Here is a 22,040-nt window from a genome sequence, read left to right on the forward strand (position 1 = left end):
TCGGTAGGTAAACACATTCACAGATAGGCCTATATAGCGTTCGGTGGGTAAACACATTCACAGATAGACCTATATAGTGTTCGGTGGGTAAATACATTCACAGATAGGCCTATATAGTGTTCGGTGGGTAAACACATTCACAGATAGACCTATATAGTGTTCGGTGGGTAAACACATTCACAGATAGACCTATATAGTGTTCAGGAGGTAAACACATTCACAGATAGGCCTATAGTGTTCAGGAGGTAAACACATTCACAGATAGGCCTATAGTAGTGTTCGGTGGGTAAACACATTCACAGATAGGCCTATATAGTGTTCAGGAGGTAAACACATTCACAGATAGGCCTATATAGTGTTCAGTAGGTACAAAAATACTCTACCATATTGTTGTGATGTTGTGTGTCAGGTCGTACCCACCAACTGAGGGTTCACTGTGAGGCGGTAGGGCACCCATCGTAGGAGACCACACCTACAGCCTGGGAGAGGACAGCGCCCCTATCGCATGATGCTGCACGCACACCTCCTACACCTCCCTCTGGAGCCACTCCCCCTGCAGGCCGCCGCCCCGGCCCCTTCACCACGCCCACTGACCCGCTGGCGCCCGCAGCGCTGCCTCCGGACTGTAGAGGAGTCGTGGGAGACCCTGCTGGAGCGCAGGGCGGCGGAGGAGAGGACAGAGCGGGAGGAGAGGAGGAGGCAGCAGGAGGAGAGGAGGAGGCAGCAGGAGGAGAGGAGGAAGAGGTGGAGGGGGAGAGAGGAGAGTGAGGAGCAGAGGAGGATGTGTCAGCAGTGGTTGTCTGAGTGGACTGATGTCTGAATTCTCCTTCTCCTCTTCATCCTCATTCCTTCTCCTCTTCATCCTCATCCCTTCTCCTCTTCATCCCCATCCCTTCTCCTCTCTTCATCCTCCATCCCTTCTCCTCTTCATCCCAATCCCTTCTCCTCTCTTCATCCTCATCCCTTCTCCTCTCTTCATCCTCATTCCTTCTCCTCTTCATCCTCATCCCTTCTCCTCTCTTCATCCTCATCCCTTCTCCTCTTCATCCTCATCCCTTCTCCTCTCTTCATCCCCATCCCTTCTCCTCTTCATCCTCATCCCTTCTCCTCTTCATCCCCATCCCTTCTCCTCTCTTCATCCTCATCCCTTCTCCTCTCTTCATCCTCATTCCTTCTCCTCTTCATCCTCATCCCTTCTCCTCTCTTCATCCTCATCCCTTCTCCTCTCTTCATCCTCATCACTTCTCCTTCTCCTCTCTTCATCCTCATCCCTTCTCCTTCTCCTCTTCATCCCCATCCCTTCTCTTCTCTTCATCCCCATCCCTTCTCCTCTTCCTCCCTATCCCTTCTCCTCTTCATCCAATCCCTTCTCCTTCATCATCCCTTCTCCTCTCTTCATCCTATCCCTTCTCCCTCTTCATCCCCATCCCTTCTCCTCTTCATCCCTCATCCCTTCTCCTTCTCATCCTCCAATCCCTTCCTCTTCATCCCCATCCCTTCTCCCTCCATCCTCCATTCTCCTTCTCCTCTCTCCATCCTCCATCCCCTTCCTTCATCCTCCATCCCTTCTCCTCTCCTCTCTCCTCCATCCCTTCCTCCTTCATCCCATCCTTCTCCTCTCTCCATCCTCCATCCCTTCTCCTCTCCATCCTCCATCCTCCATCCTTCTCCTCTCTCCATCCATCCTCATTCCTTCTCCCTCCTCTTCATCCTCCATCCCTTCTCCTCTTCATCCTCCATCCCTTCTCCTTCTCCTCTTCATCCTCATCCCTCTCCTTCTCCTCTCTTCATCCTCATCCCTTCTCCTCTTCATCCTCCATCCCTTCTCCTCCTCTTCATCCTCATCCCTTCTCCTTCTCTCTTCATCCCCATCCCTTCTCATCTCCTCTCTTCATCCTCATCCCTTCTCCCTCTTCATCCTCATCCCTTCTCCTCTTCATCCTCCATCCCTTCTCCTTCTCCTCTCTTCATCCCCCATCCCTCTCTCCTCCTTCCTTCATCCTCTTCATCCTCATCCCTTCTCCCTCTTCATCCTCATCCCTTCCTCCTCTCTTCATCCTCATCCCTTCTCCTCTTCATCCTCCATCCCTTCTCCTTCTCCCTCATCCTTCATCCCTTCATCCTCCCATCCCTCATCCCTTCTCCTCTCTTCATCCTCATCCCTTCTCCTCTTCATCCTCCATCCCTTCTCCTCTCCTCTCATCCTCATCCCTCTTCATCCTCCATCCTTTCCTTCTCCCTCTTCATCCTCATTCCTTTCTCTCTTCATCCTCATCTCCTTCATCCTCTTTCATCCTCATCCCTTCTCCTCTTCATCCTCATCCCTTCCCTCCCTTCATCCTCATCCCTTCTCCTCTTCATCCTCATCCTCATCCCTTCTCCTCTCTTCATCTCTCATTCCTTCTCTCTTCATCCTCATCCCTTCTCCTCTCTTCATCCTCATCCCTTCTCCCTCTCTTCATCCTCATCCCTTCTCCTTCTCCTGTCTTCATCCTCATCCCTTCTCCTTCATCACCCCCTTCCTCTGTTAACCTCTCCTGGAGACTCTGCAACCAAAAGCATATTTTACTATTTGATCTGCTTGTCACTCAGTATGGAAGAGATGTATTGTGTGAGTCTGTGGGAGCGTAGCACAGCAGGAGTCCAACTGTCTGCCCTCCGTCTCATCACATCGAACAAGAAGACACTCAGCCTGGATAAATAAATATTTACTCTTTTAAATGGCACTTTGTTTGACCATTTTGAAAATATTTGTATTGTTGTTTTGACGTTGCTCTGGATTAGAGTGCTAAATGACTCTGGATTGTAAATGACTCTCTGGATTAGAGTGTCTGCTAAATGACTCTCTGGATTAGAGTGTCTACTAAATGACTCTCTGGATTAGAGTGTCTGCTAAATGACTCTGGATTAGAGTGTTCTGCTAAATGACTCTCTGGATTAGAGTGTCTGCTAAATGACTCTCTGGATTAGAGTGTCTACTAAATGAATTAGAGTGTCTGCTAAATGACTCTCTGGATTAGAGTGTCTACTAAATGACTCTCTGGATTAGAGTGTCTGCTAAATGACTCTCTGGATTAGAGTGTCTGCTAAATGACTCTCTGGATTAGAGTGTCTGCTAAATGACTCTCTGGATTAGAGTGTCTGCTAAATGACTCTCTAGATTAGAGTGTCTGCTAAATGACTCTCTGGATTAGAGTGTCTGCTAAATGACTCTCTGGATTAGAGTGTCTGCTAAATGACTCAAATGGAAGCCATGTCAAAGATGTACAGTACCTCTTCCTCTCTCTGGTAATATGAATCATGACCCTTCCGGGTCAGGGGATGGCAAAATAAAAAATATATTTTATTTGTTCTATTTTTGTTGACAATTCAAAGTTACAATATGAAAAAAAATAAAAGAATTCATTGCAGATTGGAAACACGTTTTCAACACATACTGTAGCTACAAATAAAAATAAACATAACTAGCTAGCGAGCTACATCACTATTTCACAATAACAAGATTTGTATTCGCGTTGCAAAGACTTGTCAACATAAGATAATCTGATCAAGTCAGTCTCATGGTTCAAAAGCTACTGAGCAGACAGAACTGTAGGTCCAGTATGATGCAAGTCATCTGATATGTTAATACTGTCCAGAAGGGGGTGCCACAGGGCTCTGTTCCAGGACCACTGTTAATACTGTCCAGAAGGGGGTGCCACAGGGCTCTGTTATAGGACCACTGTTAATACTGTCCAGAAGGGGGTGCCACAGGGCTCTGTTCTAGGACCACTGTTAAGACTGTCCAGAAGGGGGTGCCACAGGGCTCTGTTCCAGGACCACTGTTAATACTGTCCAGAAGGGAGTGCCACAGGCTCTGTTCCAGGACCACTGTTAATACTGTCCAGAAGGGGTGCCACAGGGCTCTGTTCCAGGACCACTGTTAATACTGTCCAGAAGGGGGTGCCACAGGGCTCTGTTATAGGACCACTGTTAATACTGTCCAGAAGGGGGTACCGGGCTCTGTTCTAAGATCCACTGTTAAGACTGTCCAGGGGGTGCCACAGGGCTCTACCTGGACATACTAGTACCACAGCTCCTACCAGGACATACTGGTACCACAGCTCCTACCAGGACATACTGTACCACAGCTCCTACCAGGACATACTGTACCACAGCTACTCCAGACAAGGGGTACCACAGCTCCTACCAGGGCTGGTACCAGCTCCTACCAGGGGGTGCCACAGCTCCCAGGACATACTGGTACCACACTCCTACCAGGACATACTGGTACCACAGCTCCTACCAGGACATCCTGGTACCACAGCTCCTACCAGGACCACTGGTACCAGGACATACTGGTACCACAGCTCCTACCAGGACATATCCTGGTACCACAGCTCCTACCAGGACATACTGGTACCACAGCTCCTACCAGGACATCCTACCACAGGTACCAGACATCCTCCTACCAGGACATACTGGTACCACAGCTCCTACCAGGACATACTGGTACCACAGCTCCTACCAGGACATACTGGTACCACAGCTCCTACCAGGACATCCTGGTACCACAGCTCCTACCAGGACATCCTGGTACCACAGCTACCAGGACCTACCAGGACATACTGGTACCACAGCTCCTACCAGGACATCCTGGTACCACAGCTCCTACCAGGACATCCTGGTACCACAGCTCCTACCAGGACATACTGGTACCACAGCTCCTACCAGGACATACTGGTACCACAGCTCCTACCAGGACATCCTGGTACCACAGCTCCTACCAGGACATCCTGGTACCACAGCTCCTACCAGGACATCCTGGTACCACAGCTACCAGTACATCCTGGTACCACAGCTCCTACCAGGACATACTGGTACCACAGCTCCTACCAGGACATACTGGTACCACAGCTCCTACCAGGACATCCTGGTACCACAGCTCCTACCAGGACATCCTGGTACCACAGCTCCTACCAGGACATACTGGTACCACAGCTCCTACCAGGACATCCTGGTACCACAGCTCCTACCAGGACATACTGTACCACAGCTCCTACCAGGACATCCTGGTACCACAGCTCCTACCAGGACATCCTGGTACCACAGCTCCTACCAGGACATACTGGTACCACAGCTCCTACCAGGACATACTGGTACCACAGCTCCTACCAGGACATCCTGGTACCACAGCTCCTACCAGGACATCCTGGTACCACAGCTCCTACCAGGACATCCTGGTACCACAGCCCTACCAGGACATACTGGTACCACAGCTCCTACCAGGACATACTGGTACCACAGCTCCTACCAGGACATCCTGGTACCACAGCTCCTACCAGGACATCCTGGTACCACAGCTCCTACCAGGACATCCTGGTACCACAGCTCCTACCAGGACATCCTGGTACCACAGCTCCTACCAGGACATCCTGGTACCACAGCTCCTACCAGGACATCCTGGTACCACAGCTCCTACCAGGACATCCTGGTACCACAGCTCCTACCAGGACATCCTGGTACCACAGCTCCTACCAGGACATCCTGGTACCACAGCTCCTACCAGGACATCCTGGTACCACAGCTCCTACCAGGACATACTGGTACCAGGACATCCTGGTACCACAGCTCCTACCAGGACATCCTGGTACCACAGCTCCTACCAGGACATCCTGGTACCCACAGCTCCCTGGACATCCTGGTACCACAGCTCCTACCAGGACATCCTGGTACCACAGCTCCTACCAGGACATCCTGGTACCCAGGACATCCTGGTACCACAGCTCCTACCAGGACATATCCTGGTACCACAGCTCCTACCAGGACATACTGGTACCACAGCTCCTACCAGGACATCCTGGTACCACAGCTCCTACCAGGACATCCTGGTACCACAGCTCCTACCAGGACATCCTGGTACCACAGCTCCTACCAGGACATCCTGGTACCACAGCTCCTACCAGGACATCCTGGTACCACAGCTCCTACCAGGACATCCTGGTACCACAGCTCCTACCAGGACATCCTGGACATCCTGGACATCCTGGTACCACAGCTCCTACCAGGACATCCTGGTACCACAGCTCCTACCAGGACATACTGGTACCAGGACATCCTGGTACCACAGCTCCTACCAGGACATCCTGGTACCACAGCTCCTACCAGGACATCCTGGTACCACAGCTCCTACCAGGACATCCTGGTACCACAGCTCCTACCAGGACATCCTGGTACCACAGCTCCTACCAGGACATACTGGTACCACAGCTCCTACCAGGACATCCTGGTACCTGGACATCCTGGTACCACAGCTCCTACCAGGACATCCTGGTACCAGGACATCCTGGTACCACAGCTCCTACCAGGACATCCTGGTACCACAGCTCCTAGCTCCTACCAGGACATCCTGGTACCACAGCTCCTACCAGGACATCCTGGTACCACAGCTCCATCCAGGACACAGCTCCTACCAGGACATCCTGGTACCACAGCTCCTACCAGGACATCCTGGTACCACAGCTCCTACCAGGACATCCTGGTACCACAGCTCCTACCAGGACATCCTGGTACCACAGCTCCTACCAGGACATCCTGGTACCACAGCTCCTACCAGGACATCCTGGTACCACAGCTCCTACCAGGACATCCCTGGTATCTACCAGGACATCCTGGTACCACAGCTCCTACCAGGACATCCTGGTACCACAGCTCCTACCAGGACATCCTGGTACCACAGCTCCTACCAGGACATCCTGGTACCACAGCTCCTACCAGGACATACTGGTACCACAGCTCCTACCAGGACATCCTGGTACCACAGCTCCTACCAGGACATCCTGTTACCACATCTCCTACCAGGACCTGGTACACAGCTCCTACCAGGACATCCTGGTACCACAGCTCCTACCAGGACATCCTGGTACCACAGCTCCTACCAGGACATCCTGGTACCACAGCTCCTACCAGGACATCCTGGTACCACAGCTCCTACCAGGACATCCTGGTACCACAGCTCCTACCAGGACATCCTGGTACCAGGACATCCTGGTACCACTCCTACCAGGACATCCTGGTACCACAGCTCCTACCAGGACATCCTGGTACCACAGCTCCTACCAGGACATCCTGGTACCACAGCTCCTACCAGGACATCCTGGTACCACAGCTCCTACCAGGACATCCTGGTACCACAGCTCCTACCAGGACATACTGGTACCACAGCTCCTACCAGGACATACTGGTACCAGGACATCCTGGTACCACAGCTCCTACCAGGACATCCTGGTACCACAGCTCCTACCAGGACATCCTGGTACCACAGCTCCTACCAGGACATCCTGGTACCACAGCTCCTACCAGGACATCCTGATACCACAGCTCCTACCAGGACATACTGGTACCACATCTCCTACCAGGACATCCTGGTACCACAGCTCCTACCAGGACATCCTGGTACCACAGCTCCTACCAGGACATCCTGGTACCACATCCTGGTACCTACCAGGACATCCTACCTGGACATCCTGGTACCACAGCTCCTACCAGGACATCCTGGTACCCAGGACCTGGTACCACAGCTCCTACCAGGACATCCTGGTACCACAGCTCCTACCAGGACATCCTGGTACCACAGCTCCTACCAGGACATCCTGGTACCACAGCTCCTACCAGGACATCCTGGTACCACAGCTCCTACCAGGACATACTGGTACCACAGCTACCAGGACATCCTGGTACCACAGCTCCTACCAGGACATCCTGGTACCACAGCTCCTACCAGGACATCCTGGTACCACAGCTCCTACCAGGACATCCTGGTACCACAGCTCCACCAGGACATCCTTGTACCACAGCTCCTACCAGGACATACTGGTACCTGGACATCCTGGTACCACAGCTCCTACCAGGACATCCTGGTACCACAGCTCCTACCAGGACATCCTGGTACCACAGCTCCTACCAGGACATACTGGTACCACAGCTCCTACCAGGACATCCTGGTACCACAGCTCCTACCAGGACATCCTGGTACCACAGCTCCTACCAGGACATCCTGGTACCACAGCTCCTACCAGGACAATCCTGGTACCACAGCTCCTACCAGGACATCCTGGTACCACAGCTCCTACCAGGACATCCTGGTACCACAGCCCTACCAGGACATCCTGGTACCACAGCTCCTACCAGGACATCCTGGTACCACAGCTCCTACCAGGACATCCTGGTACCACAGCTCCTACCAGGACATCCTGGTACCACAGCTCCTACCAGGACATCCTGGTACCACAGCTCCTACCAGGACATCCTGGTACCACACCTACCAGGACATCCTGGCTCCTACCAGGACATCCTGGTACCACAGCTCCTACCAGGACATCCTGGTACCACAGCTCCTACCAGGACATCCTGGTACCACAGCTCCTACCAGGACATCCTGGTACCACAGCTCCTACCAGGACATCCTGGTACCACAGCTCCTACCAGGACATCCTGGTACCACAGCTCCTACCAGGACATCCTGGTACCACAGCTCCTACCAGGACATCCTGGTACCACAGCTCCTACCAGGACATCCTGGTACCACAGCTCCTACCAGGACATCCTGGTACCACAGCTCCTACCAGGACATCCTGTTACCACATCTCCTACCAGGACATCCTGGTACCACAGCTCCTACCAGGACATCCTGGTACCACAGCTCCTACCAGGACATCCTGGTACCACAGCTCCTACCAGGACATATTGGTACCACCTACCAGGACATCCTGGTACCACAGCTCCTACCAGGACATCCTGGTACATCCTGGACATCCTGGTACCACAGCTCCTACCAGGACATCCTGGTACCACAGCTCCTACCAGGACATCCTACCAGGACATCCTGGTACCACAGCTCCTACCAGGACATCCTGGTACCACAGCTCCTACCAGGACATCCTGGTACCACAGCTCCTACCAGGACATCCTGGTACCACAGCTCCTACCAGGACATAGCTCCCTACCAGGACATACTGGTACCACAGCTCCTACCAGGACATCCTGGTACCACAGCTCCTACCAGGACATCCTGGTACCACAGCTCCTACCAGGACATCCTGGTACCACAGCTCCTACCAGGACATACCAGGACATCCTGGTACCACAGCTCCTACCAGGACATCCTGGTACCACAGCTCCTACCAGGACATCCTGGTACCACAGCTCCTACCAGGACATCCTGGTACCTGGACATCCTGGTACCACAGCTCCTACCAGGACATCCTGGTACCTGGACATCCATGCTTCAGCAACGTCTGGGCAGAGGAGAGTGCCCAATGGGCTCGTTCGACACTGCAGCAGACAAGTGCAGGCGACAGACCTGATCAACAAATCACCTTGCATCTTAAAATAACTACTCCTTAATATTTGTAGATCAATCAGTCACAATTCACCCATGATATATTACGGTTTTGATATTCTCGAACATCGGCTCATATCTTTTAATAATTGACTCAACTACAAAAACAAAACAAAAAAGATCCGATAGAACTACATCCCCCAGACTGCACCGCCGATGTCCGTGAACGTGACGTCGCCAGTCTTGATTTAGTGTGTCGGTTGTTTTCGATTTCCGGTTCGTGTTCGTTTGTCAGCCAAATATTTGAATGTTGTTTTGTTGTTTCAATAACATCCGAGTTAATGAGATTGAACGACCTATACATAGCGTTTTGTTAACTATCACATAGCTAGCTCATTAGATATATAACTGGTTAACAAGTAGGTCATTCGAAGTATTAAACGGGTAGAGATTATTGGTCTGTCGTTAAGCTAGCTTCGGGCTAGCGAGGTTAGCCCAAACAGAGACTGAACTGAACAGAAAGTGCAGAAAAGCAAACATGAGAAATCACAGCCAACTCCGCCAGTGAACACTCAGGTAAAGTGACAACCTCGACAGCATACAGAGAAAAAATGTGTGCTGCTTCTCTTATTTTATTAACTATGTTTGTCACTGGTGTTTCCTTAACCTTACTTCTGTTTGCTAACGTTAACTAGTACAGTACTATATAGTTGTCTAACGTAACTAACTAATAGTTAACTAGTACAGTACTATATCGTTGTCTAACGTTACTAACTAACTAATAGTTAACTAGTACAGTACTATATAGTTGTCTAACGTTACTAACTAACTAATAGTTAACTAGTACAGTACTATATAGTTGACTAACGTTACTAACTAACTAATAGTTAACTAGTACAGTACTATATAGTTGTCTAACGTTACTAACTAACTAATAGTTAACTAGTACAGTACTATATAGTTGTCTAACGTTACTAACTAACTAATAGTTAACTAGTACAGTACTATATAGTTGTCTAACGTTACTAACTAACTAATAGTTAACTAGTACAGTACTATATAGTTGTCTAACGTTACTAACTAACTAATAGTTAACTAGTACAGTACTATATAGTTGTCTAACGTTACTAACTAACTAATAGTTAACTAGTACAGTACTATATAGTTGTCTAACGTTACTAACTAACTAATAGTTAACTAGTACAGTACTATATAGTTGTCTAACGTTACTAACTAACTAATAGTTAACTAGTACAGTGCTATATAGTTGTCTAACGTTACTAACTAACTAATAGTTAACTAGTACAGTACTATATAGTTGTCTAACGTTACTAACTAACTAATAGTTAACTAGTACAGTACTATATAGTTGTCTAACGTTACTAACTAACTAATAGTTAACTAGTACAGTACTATATAGTTGTCTAACGTTACTAACTAACTAATAGTTAACTAGTACAGTACTATATAGTTGTCTAACGTTACTAACTAACTAATAGTTAACTAGTACAGTACTATATAGTTGACTAACGTTAGTAACTAACTAATAGTTAACTAGTACAGTACTATATAGTTGTCTAACGTTAGTAACTAATAGTTAACTAGTACAGTACTATATAGTTGTCTAACGTTACTAACTAACTAATAGTTAACTAGTACAGTACTATATAGTTGTCTAACGTTAGTAACTAATAGTTAACTAGTACAGTACTATATAGTTGACTAACGTTACTAACTAACTAATAGTTAACTAGTACAGTACGTTAGTAATTAACCTATAGTTAGCTTGCTAGCTGTCTCTAACTAATAGTTACAGTACTATATAGTAATCACGTTAAGATGGGTATGTGGTACTAAATGTTAACTAACTAACTAATAGTTAACGTTAGTACAGTACTAGTTAGTTGTTAGCTAGTTAGCTAGTTAGTTAGTTCAAGTTGATGTAGTTAACTAGTATGGGTTGTCTTTGATAAACTTCCAGCAGTCCAACTTTCTCCTGTAGTAACTAACAAGTTAGCTGGAGTTGTCTAACGTTCAGGCTAACTTACTAGTTAGGTAGCGTAACTAATGAAGTACAGTACATATAGTTGTCTAACGTTAGTAACTAACTACATTCTACATTTTTCAACTAGTCTAATAGTCAGCTATATAAGTTGCTACAAAAAAGTTTTAGGATCAAGTTCAAAGTTTTGTAAACTACTAGTTACGTTAGTTTAACTACAGCCCAAGTTCAGTACTAACCAAACTAACCCCATTAACTAGTTACTGTTAGGCTTAGTTGACTGCAGTAACTACAAGTTTGATGTAGTTAACTAGTTTCTCTACATACACTTGTCCTGCACCTTGACATCTCTCCTGTTGTGTTGGGGTATATAATGGGTCCTGTCTGTCAGAACAGTACAGGGTAGTTAACTGTGTGTGTTGGGGTATATAATGGGTCCTGTCTGTCAGAACAGTACAGGGTATTAACTGTGTGTGTTGGGGTATATAATGGGTCCTGTCTGTCAGAACAGTACAGGGTATTAACTGTGTGTGTTGGGGTATATAATGGGTCCTGTCTGTCAGAACAGTACAGGGTATTAACTGTGTGTGTTGGGGTATATAATGGGTCCTGTCTGTCAGAACAGTACAGGGTATTAACTGTGTGTGTTGGGGTATATAATGGGTCCTGTCTGTCAGAACAGTACAGGGTATTAACTGTGTGTGTTGGGGTATATAATGGGTCCTGTCTGTCAGAACAGTACAGGGTATTAACTGTGTGTGTTGGGGTATATAATGGGTCCTGTTTGTCAGAACAGTACAGGGTATTAACTGTGTGTGTTGGGGTATATAATGGGTCCTGTCTGTCAGAACAGTACAGGGTATTAACTGTGTGTGTTGGGGTATATAATGGGTCCTGTCTGTCAGAACAGTACAGGTATTAACTCCGCTGATGTGTGTTGGGGTATATAATGGGTCCTGTCTGTCAGAACAGTACAGGGTACATTAACTGTGTGTGTTGGGGTATATAATGGGTCCTGTCTGTCAGAACAGTACAGGGTATTAACTGTATGTGTTGGGGTATATAATGGGTCCTGTCTGTCAGAACAGTACAGGTAACCTTTAATTACCCTGTCCTGTTTCTGACAAACCTGACCATGTGATGTCAGCATACAGAGGTAACCTTTAACCTCTCACCCTGGGGTATATAATGGGTCCTGTCACCCTGTCAGAACAGTACAGGGTAATTAACTGTGTGTGTTGGGGTATATAATGGGTCCTGTTCTGTCAGAACAGTACAGGGTATTAACTGTGTGTGTTGGGGTATATAATGGGTCCTGTTTGTCAGAACAGTACAGGGTACATTTAACTGTGTGTGTTGGGGTATATAATGGTCCTGTTTGTCAGACTAGAACAGTACAGGATATTAACTGTGTGTGTTGGGGTATATAATGGGTCCTGTCTGTCAGAACAGTACAGGGTATTAACTGTGTGTGTTGTTTGGGTGTAGGGCCTGATAACTGGGTCCTGTCTGTGAAGCCAGAGCAGTACAGAAGGTGAACACCTTTAACCTGTGTGTGTGGGGTTTAATGGCACAGTGGGAGCCCATGGTGTGTAGGGCCGGATGGTGTCTAGTGTTGTTGTTGGTCAGTGTGTGTCTGATGATGTCAGCGTGACCTCAGGCAGTGTGATTCCTCTGGTGGACAGACCTGACCGATGATGATGTCAGCATACTAGAGGTAACCTTTAACCTCTCACCCTGTCCTGGTACAGCATATGGGGGGGTTCTGACAAACCCCTGACCATGAGGATGTCAGCATACTAGAGGTAACCTTAACCTCTCACCCTGTCCTGTGTGTGTCTGATGATGTCAAACCTGACCTCTCACCTGATGAACTTTGATCACCATACTCAGATGTAACCTTTAACCTCTCACCCTGTCCTGCTTTTCCTGACCTGGAGCCCCAACCTCTCAGGCCTGTCCTGCTTTCTGACTTGATGATGATGTCAGCATACTAGAGGTAACCTTTAACCTCTCACCCTGTCCTGCTTTCTGACAAACCTGACCATGATGATGTCAGCATACTAGAGGTAACCTTTAACCTCTCACCCTGTCCTGCTTTCTGACAAACCTGACCATGATGATGTCAGCATACTAGAGGTAACCTTTAAACCCTGACCTCTCACCCTGTCCTGGTGTCTGACAAAGCCAGATGATGTCAGCATACTAGAGGTAACCTTTAAACCCTTGACCTCTGACCTCTCAGCCTGTCCTGGTGCCTGACCAGCCAGATGATGATGTCAGCATACTAGAAGTAACCTCTGACCTCTCACCCTGTCCTGGTGTCTGACCAGCCAGATGATGATTATCAGCATACTACTGGTAACCTTTAACCCCTGACCTCTAAATACTTAATCTGAACCCCTGACCTTTAACTAGGGATGCAAATACTGAGGTCAATTTAACCTGGGATCCCTCCTCTTGTTAATCAATTGAAGCTGGGGCCCTCATTAGCTGGGGACCTTGTTATCTGAACGGCCTACGTTAATCAATATGTGTCAGGCCTCCTAGAAGTGAAAGAGGCACCCTGTCCAGTGCTGAAGCTGGGATCGTCTCACAGCTGAAAAGCTACAGTATTATGGGATCATACAACTACTGTTAAAATTGAACTAGGCTCCCTGTTAATCAACCATCATTTACAATAATATGAAGCTGGGAGGCTCCTCTTGTTAATCAATATGAAGCTGGGAGGCTCCTCTTGTTAATCAATATGAAGCTGGGAGGCCCTTGTTAATCAATATCTGGGAGGTTAATCAATATGAAGCTGGGCTCCTCTTGTTAATCAAGGCTGGGAGGCGCCTCTTGTTAATCAATATGAAGCTGGGAGGCTCCTCTTGTTAATCAATATGAAGCTGGGAGGCTCCTCCTCTTGTTAATCAATATGAAGCTGGGAGAAGCTGGGAGGGATGAAGCTGAGGCCTCCTCTTGTTAATCAATATGAAGCTGGGAGGCTCCTCTTGTTAATCCTCTTGTTAATCAATATGAAGCTGGGAGGCTCCTCTTGTTAATCAATATGAAGCTGGGAGGCTCCTCTTGTTAATCAATATGAAGCTGGGAGGCTCCTCTTGTTAATCAATATGAAGCTGGGAGGCTCCTCTCTTGTTAATCAATATGAAGCTGGGGGCCCTCTTGTTAATCAATATGAAGCTGGGAGGCTCCTCTTGTTAATCAATATGAAGCTGGGAGGCTCCTCTTGTTAATCAATATGAAGCTGGGAGGCTCCTCCTCTTGTTAATCAATATGAAGCTGGGAGGCTCCTCTTGTTAATCAATATGAAGCTGGGAGGCTCCTCTTGTTAATCCTCTTGTTAATCAATATGAAGCTGGGATGTCTCCTCTTGTTAATCAATATGAAGCTGAGGCTCCTCCTCTTGTTAATCAATATGAAGCTGGGAGAGATAATCAATATAGCTCCTCTTGTTAATCAATATGAAGCTGGGATCCTCCTCTTGTTAATCAATATGAAGCTGGGAGGCTCCTCTTGTTAATCAATATGAAGCTGGGAGGCTCCTCTTGTTAATCAATATGAAGCTGGGAGGCTCCTCTTGTTAATCAATATGAAGCTGGGAGGCTCCTCTTGTTAATCAATATGAAGCTGGGAGGCTCCTCTTGTTAATCAATATGAAGCTGGGAGGCTCCTCTTCTTGTTAATCAATATGAAGCTGGGAGGCTCCTCCTCTTGTTAATCAATATGAAGCTGGGAGGCTCCTCTTGTTAATCAATATGAAGCTGGGAGGCTCCCCTTCTTGTTAATCAATATGAAGCTGGGAGGCTCCTCCTCTTGTTAATCAATATGAACCTGGGAGGCTCCTCTTGTTAATCAATATGAAGCTGGGAGGCTCCTCTTGTTAATCAATATGAAGCTGGGGAGGCTCCTCCTCTTGTTAATCAATATGAAGCTGGGAGGCTCCGCCTCTTGTTAATCAATATGAAGCTGGGAGGCTCCCCTTCTTGTTAATCAATATGAAGCTGGGAGGCTCCCCTTCTTGTTAATCAATATCCTGGGAGGCTCCTCTGTTAATCAATATGAACCTGGGAGGCTCCTCTTGTTAATCAATATGAAGCTGGGAGGCTCCTCTTGTTAATCAATATGAAGCTGGGAGGCTCAATATGAAGCTGGGATCCCCTCTTGTTAATCAATATGAAGCTCCCTCCTCTTGTTCTCAATATGAAGCTGGGAGGCTCCCCTCCTCTCTTAATCTTGAACCTGGGAGGCTCCCTCTTGTTAATCAATATGAACCTGGGAGGCTCCTCTTGTTAATCAATATCTGGGAGGCTCTCCCCTTGTTAATCAATATGAAGCTGGGAGGCCTCCCTCTTGTTAATCAATATGAAGCTCTCCTCCTCTTGTTAATCTATTCTCTCTCCTCTCTGTTAATCATGAACCTGGGAGGCTCCTCTGTTAATCAATATGAAGCAGGGAGGCCATCTTCTCTTAATCTCTCTTGGAGGCTCCCCCTCTTGTTAATCTCTCCCTCCTCTCTTTCTCTCTCCCCTCCTCTCTTTCTTTCAATCTCTCTGGGAGGCTCCTCTCTTTCTCTCTCTCCCATCTTCTCTCTTTAATCTCTCTCTCCCATCCTCTCTTTCTATCTCTCCCCTCCTCTCTTTCTCTCTCTCCCCTCCTCTCTTTCTCTCTCTCTCTCCCCTCCTCTCTTTCTCTCTCTCTCTCCCCCCCTCTCTTTCTCTCTCTCTCCCCCCCTCTCTTTCTCTCTCTCCCCTCTCTCTCTCTCTCTCTCCTCCTCTCTTTCTCTCTCTCTCTCTCCCCTCTCTTTCTCTCTCTCCCCTCCTCTCTTTCTCTCTCTCTCCCCTCCTCTCTTTCTCTCTCTCTCTCCCCTCCTCTCTTTCTCTCTCTCTCCCCTCCTCTCTTTCTCTCTCTTAATCTCTTTCTCTCTCTCTCTCCCCTCCTCCTCTTTCTCTCTCTCTCCCTCCCCTTTCTCTTTCTCTCTCTCCCCTCTTCTCTTTCTCTCTCTCCCTCCCTCCTCTCTTTCTCTCTCTCTCCTTCCTCTCTTTCTTTCTCCTCTCTCTCTCCCTCTTCTCTCTCCCTCTCTCTCTCCTCTTCTCTTTCTCTCTCTCCCCTCCTCTCTTTCTCTCTCTCCCCTCCTCTCTCTCTCCAGCCCCTGAATCCTGCCCGGCGACGTGTGATTCGTCCAGCAGCACTGTGGGGTGTGGCCTCTGAAGGCGATGGACCAATCATAGAGCTAAAAGAGGTTGACGGTCATCGGACTGCACCCTTCCACCCACTCACAGTACAGAGACATCACCGCCCCATCCAGCTCACAGTACAGAGACCGAGACGCCGGCCCCATCCACCTCACAGTACAGAGACCGAGACGCTCGGCCCCATCCACCTCACAGTACAGAGACCGAGACGCCTCGGCCCCATCCACTCACAGTACAGAGACCGAGACGCCGGCCCCATCCACCTCACAGTACAGAGACCGAGACGCTCGGCCCCATCCACCTCACAGTACAGAGACATCACCGCCCCATACAGCTCACAGTACAGAGACCGAGACGCTCCGCCCCATCCACCTCACAGTACAGAGACCGAGACGCCCGCCCCCATCCACCTCACAGTACAGAGACGCCTCCGCCCCATCCACCTCACAGTACAGAGACGCCTCCGCCCCATCCACCTCACAGTACAGAGACGGAGACGCCTCCGCCCCATCCACCTCAAAGTACAGAGACCGAGACGCTCCGCCCCATCCACCTCACAGTACAGAGACGGAGACGCTCCGCCCCATCCACCTCACAGTACAGAGACGAGACGCTCCGCCCCATCCACCTCACAGTACAGAGACCGAGACGCTCCGCCCATCCACCTCACAGTACAGAGACCGAGACGCCTCCGCCCCATCCACCTCACAGTACAGAGACCGAGACGCCTCCGCCCCATCCACCTCACAGTACAGAGACGCCTCCGCCCCATCCACCTCACGGTACAGGACGGAGACGCCTCCGCCCCCATCCACCTCACAGTACAGAGACCGAGACGCCTCCGCCCCATCCACCTCACAGTACAGAGACGGAGACGCTCCGCCCCATCCACCTCACAGTACAGAGACGGAGACGCCTCCGCCCCATCCACCTCACAGTACAGAGACGGAGACGCTCCGCCCCATCCACCTCACAGTACAGAGACCGAGACGCTCCGCCCCATCCACCTCACAGTACAGAGACCGAGACGCCTCCGCCCCATCACCTCACAGTACAGAGACCGAGACGCCCTCCGCCCCATCCACCTCACAGTACAGAGACCGAGACGCCTCCGCCCCATCCACTTCACAGTACAGAGACGCTCCGCCCCATCCACCTCACAGTACAGAGACACCTCCGCCCCATCCACCTCACAGTACAGAGACACCTCCGCCCCATCCACCTCACAGTACAGAGACACCTCCGCCCCATCCACCTCACAGTACAGAGACAGAGACGGAGACGCCTCCGCCCATCCACCTCACAGTACAGAGACGGAGACGCCTCCGCCCCATCCACTTCACAGTACAGAGACACCTCCGCCCCCATCCACCTCACAGTACAGAGACACCTCCGCCCCATCCACCTCACAGTACAGAGACGGAGACACCTCCGCCCCATCCACCTCACAGTACAGAGACGGAGACACCTCCGCCCCATCCACCTCAACCCAGACCAGACATCAACCCTTCACCAGGCCTGTCCTGCAGGAGGTCAAGTTAGTTTTGCTCCCTCAGGTCCAGCCCCTGCACCTCTTCAGCCCCATGCCCGGCCCGATCCCCCTACAGCAGCTCCACCCTGGACCCCTCAACCAGCCTCCCCCTTTCCCCCAGGCTCTCCTCCTAACCCATGCCTTCCAGATCCAACAACCCAGATCCCTTCATCCCCAGGTCGCTCCCCAGCCCGTGCCTGCTCCCCATCGGTGTCCTGCGGGCCCCTGTGGCGTCCCTGCCCCCGCCGTGCTGATAGCTGCTGCCCCGAGCGTCTGGGCCTCCCAGAGACCGGTCATCGCATCACCCTGGGCAGCCAGACTCTTGGGGCCTTAACCCCCAGTCCGGAGGCCCGCTGCTGACACACGGCCGCCCTCTGTCCCTGGAGCCACATGTGGTGGTTGTGGTCAATCGGCCGGCCACTCAACCTCCCCTCCCCATCCCGGCTTTCGCTGTTCCCCTGAACCCTAACCCCATAGTCCCAGCCCCTGTCGTCCCAGTCGTCCCCAGGACAGCAGAGGAGAGGGCAGGTCCCTCAGACCAACAGGAAGTCCAGGGACCAGAGACACCTCAGCTCCAGCCCCACGTCAGAGCACTGGTCAGAGGAGTGGTGAGTCGTACAGACATGACTGGTAGTGTGAGCGGCCCTCACTTCTAATGGGTAGCTTCTAATGGGTAGTTACCCTCACTTCTAATGGGTAGCGGCCCTCACTTCTAATGGGTAGCTTCTAATGGGTAGCTACCCTCACTTCTAATGGGTAGCGACCCTCACTTCTAATGGGTAGCCCTCACTTCTAATGGGTAGTGACCCTCACTTCTAATGGGTAGCGGCTCTCACTTCTAATGGATAGCTTCTAATGGGTAGCTACCCTCACTTCTAATGGGTAGTTACCCTCACTTCTAATGGGTAGTTACCCTCACTTCTAATGGGTAGCGGCTCTCACTTCTAATGGGTAGCTCCTAATGGGTAGCTACCCTCACTTCTAATGGGTAGTTACCCTCACTTCTAATGGGTAGCTTCTAATGGGTAGCTACCCTCACTTCTAATGGGTAGCGGCCCTCACTTCTAATGGGTAGTTCTAATGGCTACCCTCACTTCTAATGGGTAGCGGCCCTCACTTCTAATGGGTAGCCCTCACTTCTAATGGGGCAGCCCTCACTTCTAATGGGGCCCTCACTTCTAAGCGGCCCTCACTTCTAATGGGTAGCGGCCCACACTTCTAATGGGTAGCGGCCCTCACTTCTAATGGGTAGCTTCTAATGGGTAGCTACCCTCACTTCTAATGGGTAGTGACCCTCACTTCTAATGGGTAGCTTCTAATGGGTAGCTACCCTCACTTCTAATGGGTAGCGGCCCTCACTTCTAATGGGTAGCTTCTAATGGGTAGCTACCCTCACTTCTAATGGGTAGTGACCCTCACTTCTAATGGGTAGCGACCCACACTTCTAATGGGTAGTGGCCCTCACTTCTAATGGGTAGCGGCCCTCACTTCTAATGGGTAGTAGCTACCCTCACTTCTAATGGGGTGACCCTCCTTCTAATGGGTAGCTTCTAATGGGTAGCTACCCTCACTTCTAATGGGTAGTGCCCCTCACTTCTAATGGGTAGTGAGCTACCCTCACTTCTAATGGGTAGTGACCCTCACTTCTAATGGGTAGTGGCCTCACTTCTAATGGGTAGCAACCCACACTTCTAATGGGTGGGTAGGGAGTGGCCTCACTTCTAATGGGTAGCGGCCCTCACTTCTAATGGGTAGCGGCCCTCACTTCTAATGGTAGCGGCCCTCACTCTAATGGTGCAATGGGTAGCTACCCTCACTTCTAATGGGTAGTGACCCTCACTTCTAATGGGTAGCGGCTCACTCACTTCTAATGGGTAGCTACCCTCACTTCTAATGGGTAGTGCTCACCCCTCACTTCTAATGGGTAGTGGCCCTCACTTCTAATGGGTAGCGGCCCTCACTTCTAATGGGTAGCGGCCCTCACTTCTAATGGGTAGCCCTCACTTCTAATGGGTAGCGACCCTCACTTCTAATGGGTAGCGGCCCTCACTTCTAATGGGTAGCTTAACTTCTAATGGGTAGCGGCCCTCACTTCTAATGGGTAGTGGCCTCACTTCTAATGGGGGCCCCTCACTTCTAATGGGTGACCCTCACTTCTAATGGGTAGCTTCTAATGGGTAGTGACCTCACTTCTAATGGGTAGCGGCCCTCACTTCTAATGGGTAGGCCCTCACTTCTAATGGGTAGCGACCCTCACTTCTAATGGGTAGCGACCCTCACTTCTAATGGGTAGCGCCCCTCACTTCTAAAGTGGGTGGCCCTCACTTCTAATGGGTAGCGGCCCTCACTTCTAGTGGGTAGCCCTCACTTCCTAGTGGGTAGCGGCCCTCACTTCTAATGGGTAGGCCTCATTTAATGGGTAGGCCTCACTTCTAATGGGTAGTGGCCCTCACTTCTTAATGGGTAGTGACCCTCACTTCTAATGGGTAGTGACCCTCTTCTAATGGGTAGTGGCCCTCACTTCTAATGGGTAGTGACCCTCACTTCTAATGGGTAGCGGCCCTCACTTCTAATGGGTAGCGGCCCTCACTTCTAATGGGTAGCGGCCCTCACTTCTAATGGGTAGCGGCCCTCACTTCTAATGGCTCGTGACCCTCACTTCTAATGGGTAGCTTCTAATGGGTAGTTACCCTCACTTCTAATGGGTAGTGGCCCTCACTTCTAATGGGTAGTTATATCTAGTATGTCTATAACTCCTCTCCTCTCCAGGTGGATCTGTTTCCTGATGTCCAGGAGAACTATGTAGCAGAACTGATCCAGACCAATGACCTGAAAGACCTCAATGTGTAAGAACTACAACTATCTCCGACTACCACTGACCTGAAAGAATCTCAATCTGTTAGAACTACAACTATCTCCATGACTACCACTGACCTGAAAGACCTCAATGTGTAAGAACTACAACTATCTCCATGACTACCACTGACCTGAAAGAATCTCAATCTGTTAGAACTACAACTATCTCCATGACTACCAATGACCTGAAAGATCCCAATGTGTTAGAACTACAACTATCTCCATGACTACCACTGACCTGAAAGAATCTCAATCTGTTAGAACTACAACTATCTCCATGACTACCACTGACCTGAAAGATCCCAATGTGTTAGAACTACAACTATCTCCATGACTGACTGTGAAATGTGAAATGTGGTTGTCTGTGGTTGTCTCACCTTGCTCTAGATAAGAGCTAAATGACTCAAATATAAAACTCCTGCTGTTTAGTTTTCTCTCTCTCTGTGTGTGTGTGTGTGTGAGAGATCTGTACCAGCATTGTAACTCTCTATCTGTGTCGGTGTATTTAACCTGTGAGTTTCTGTGTCCAGTATCTGTAACATGTTGTTGGAGAACCCAGCCTTCCTCAGAGAGGAGTTCAGCCGCCGCGGCCTGTGAGCAGCATGCTACTGGAACCCTGCAACGACAACTCACAGGTAGAGACGGGGTGTGAACCCTGTGTGTTAGCTAGGGATGGGCCTCCGCGGCTCAGAGCAGCATGCTACAGGAACCCTGTGTGTTAGCTAGGGATGGGCCTCCGCGGCTCAGAGCAGCATGCTACAGAGGAACCCTGTGTGTTAGCTAGGGATGGGCCTCCGCGACTCAGAGCAGCATGCTACAGAGGAACCCTGTGTGTTAGCTAGGGATGGGCCTCCGCGGCTCAGAGCAGCATGCTACTGGAACCCTGCAACGACAACTCACAGGTAGAGACGTGTGTGAACCCTGTGTGTTAGCTAGGGATGGGCCTCCGCGGCTCAGAGCAGCATGCTACAGGAACCCTGTGTGTTAGCTAGGGATGGGCCTCCGCGGCTCAGAGCAGCATGCTACTGGAACCCTGCAACGACAACTCACAGGTAGCGACGTGTGTGAACCCTGTGTGTTAGCTAGGACTCCCCAAGTGTTAGTCCTGTCTCTCTGAACGCCCCCATCCCTAGT

General features: G+C 49.8%; 2 long non-coding RNA genes and 1 pseudogene across 2 annotated transcripts; 2 read left to right on the forward strand and 1 right to left on the reverse strand.

Moving 5' to 3' along the window:
* LOC127925110 (RNA pseudouridylate synthase domain-containing protein 1-like) overlaps positions 1-2,704 on the forward strand; it is a 70,295-nt pseudogene extending 67,591 nt beyond the window's left edge.
* Positions 2,705-16,925: 14,221 nt separating this feature from the next.
* LOC127925114 (uncharacterized) lies at positions 16,926-18,079 on the reverse strand. The gene is made up of 4 exons (XR_008119752.1): positions 17,892-18,079; positions 17,676-17,774; positions 17,185-17,295; positions 16,926-17,034 (listed from the first exon to the last, which is right to left on the reverse strand). It is a non-coding gene; the product is annotated as an uncharacterized LOC127925114 (long non-coding RNA).
* Positions 18,080-18,380: 301 nt separating this feature from the next.
* Positions 18,381-21,471, forward strand: LOC127925117 (uncharacterized). Its single transcript, XR_008119773.1, has 3 exons — positions 18,381-18,658; positions 20,820-20,896; positions 21,437-21,471. It is a non-coding gene; the product is annotated as an uncharacterized LOC127925117 (long non-coding RNA).
* The last annotated feature ends 569 nt before the right edge of the window (positions 21,472-22,040 follow it).

The sequence above is a fragment of the Oncorhynchus keta genome, unplaced genomic scaffold (genome assembly GCF_023373465.1).
Source record: "Oncorhynchus keta strain PuntledgeMale-10-30-2019 unplaced genomic scaffold, Oket_V2 Un_contig_5129_pilon_pilon, whole genome shotgun sequence".
Classification (NCBI taxonomy): Eukaryota; Metazoa; Chordata; class Actinopteri; order Salmoniformes; family Salmonidae; genus Oncorhynchus; species Oncorhynchus keta.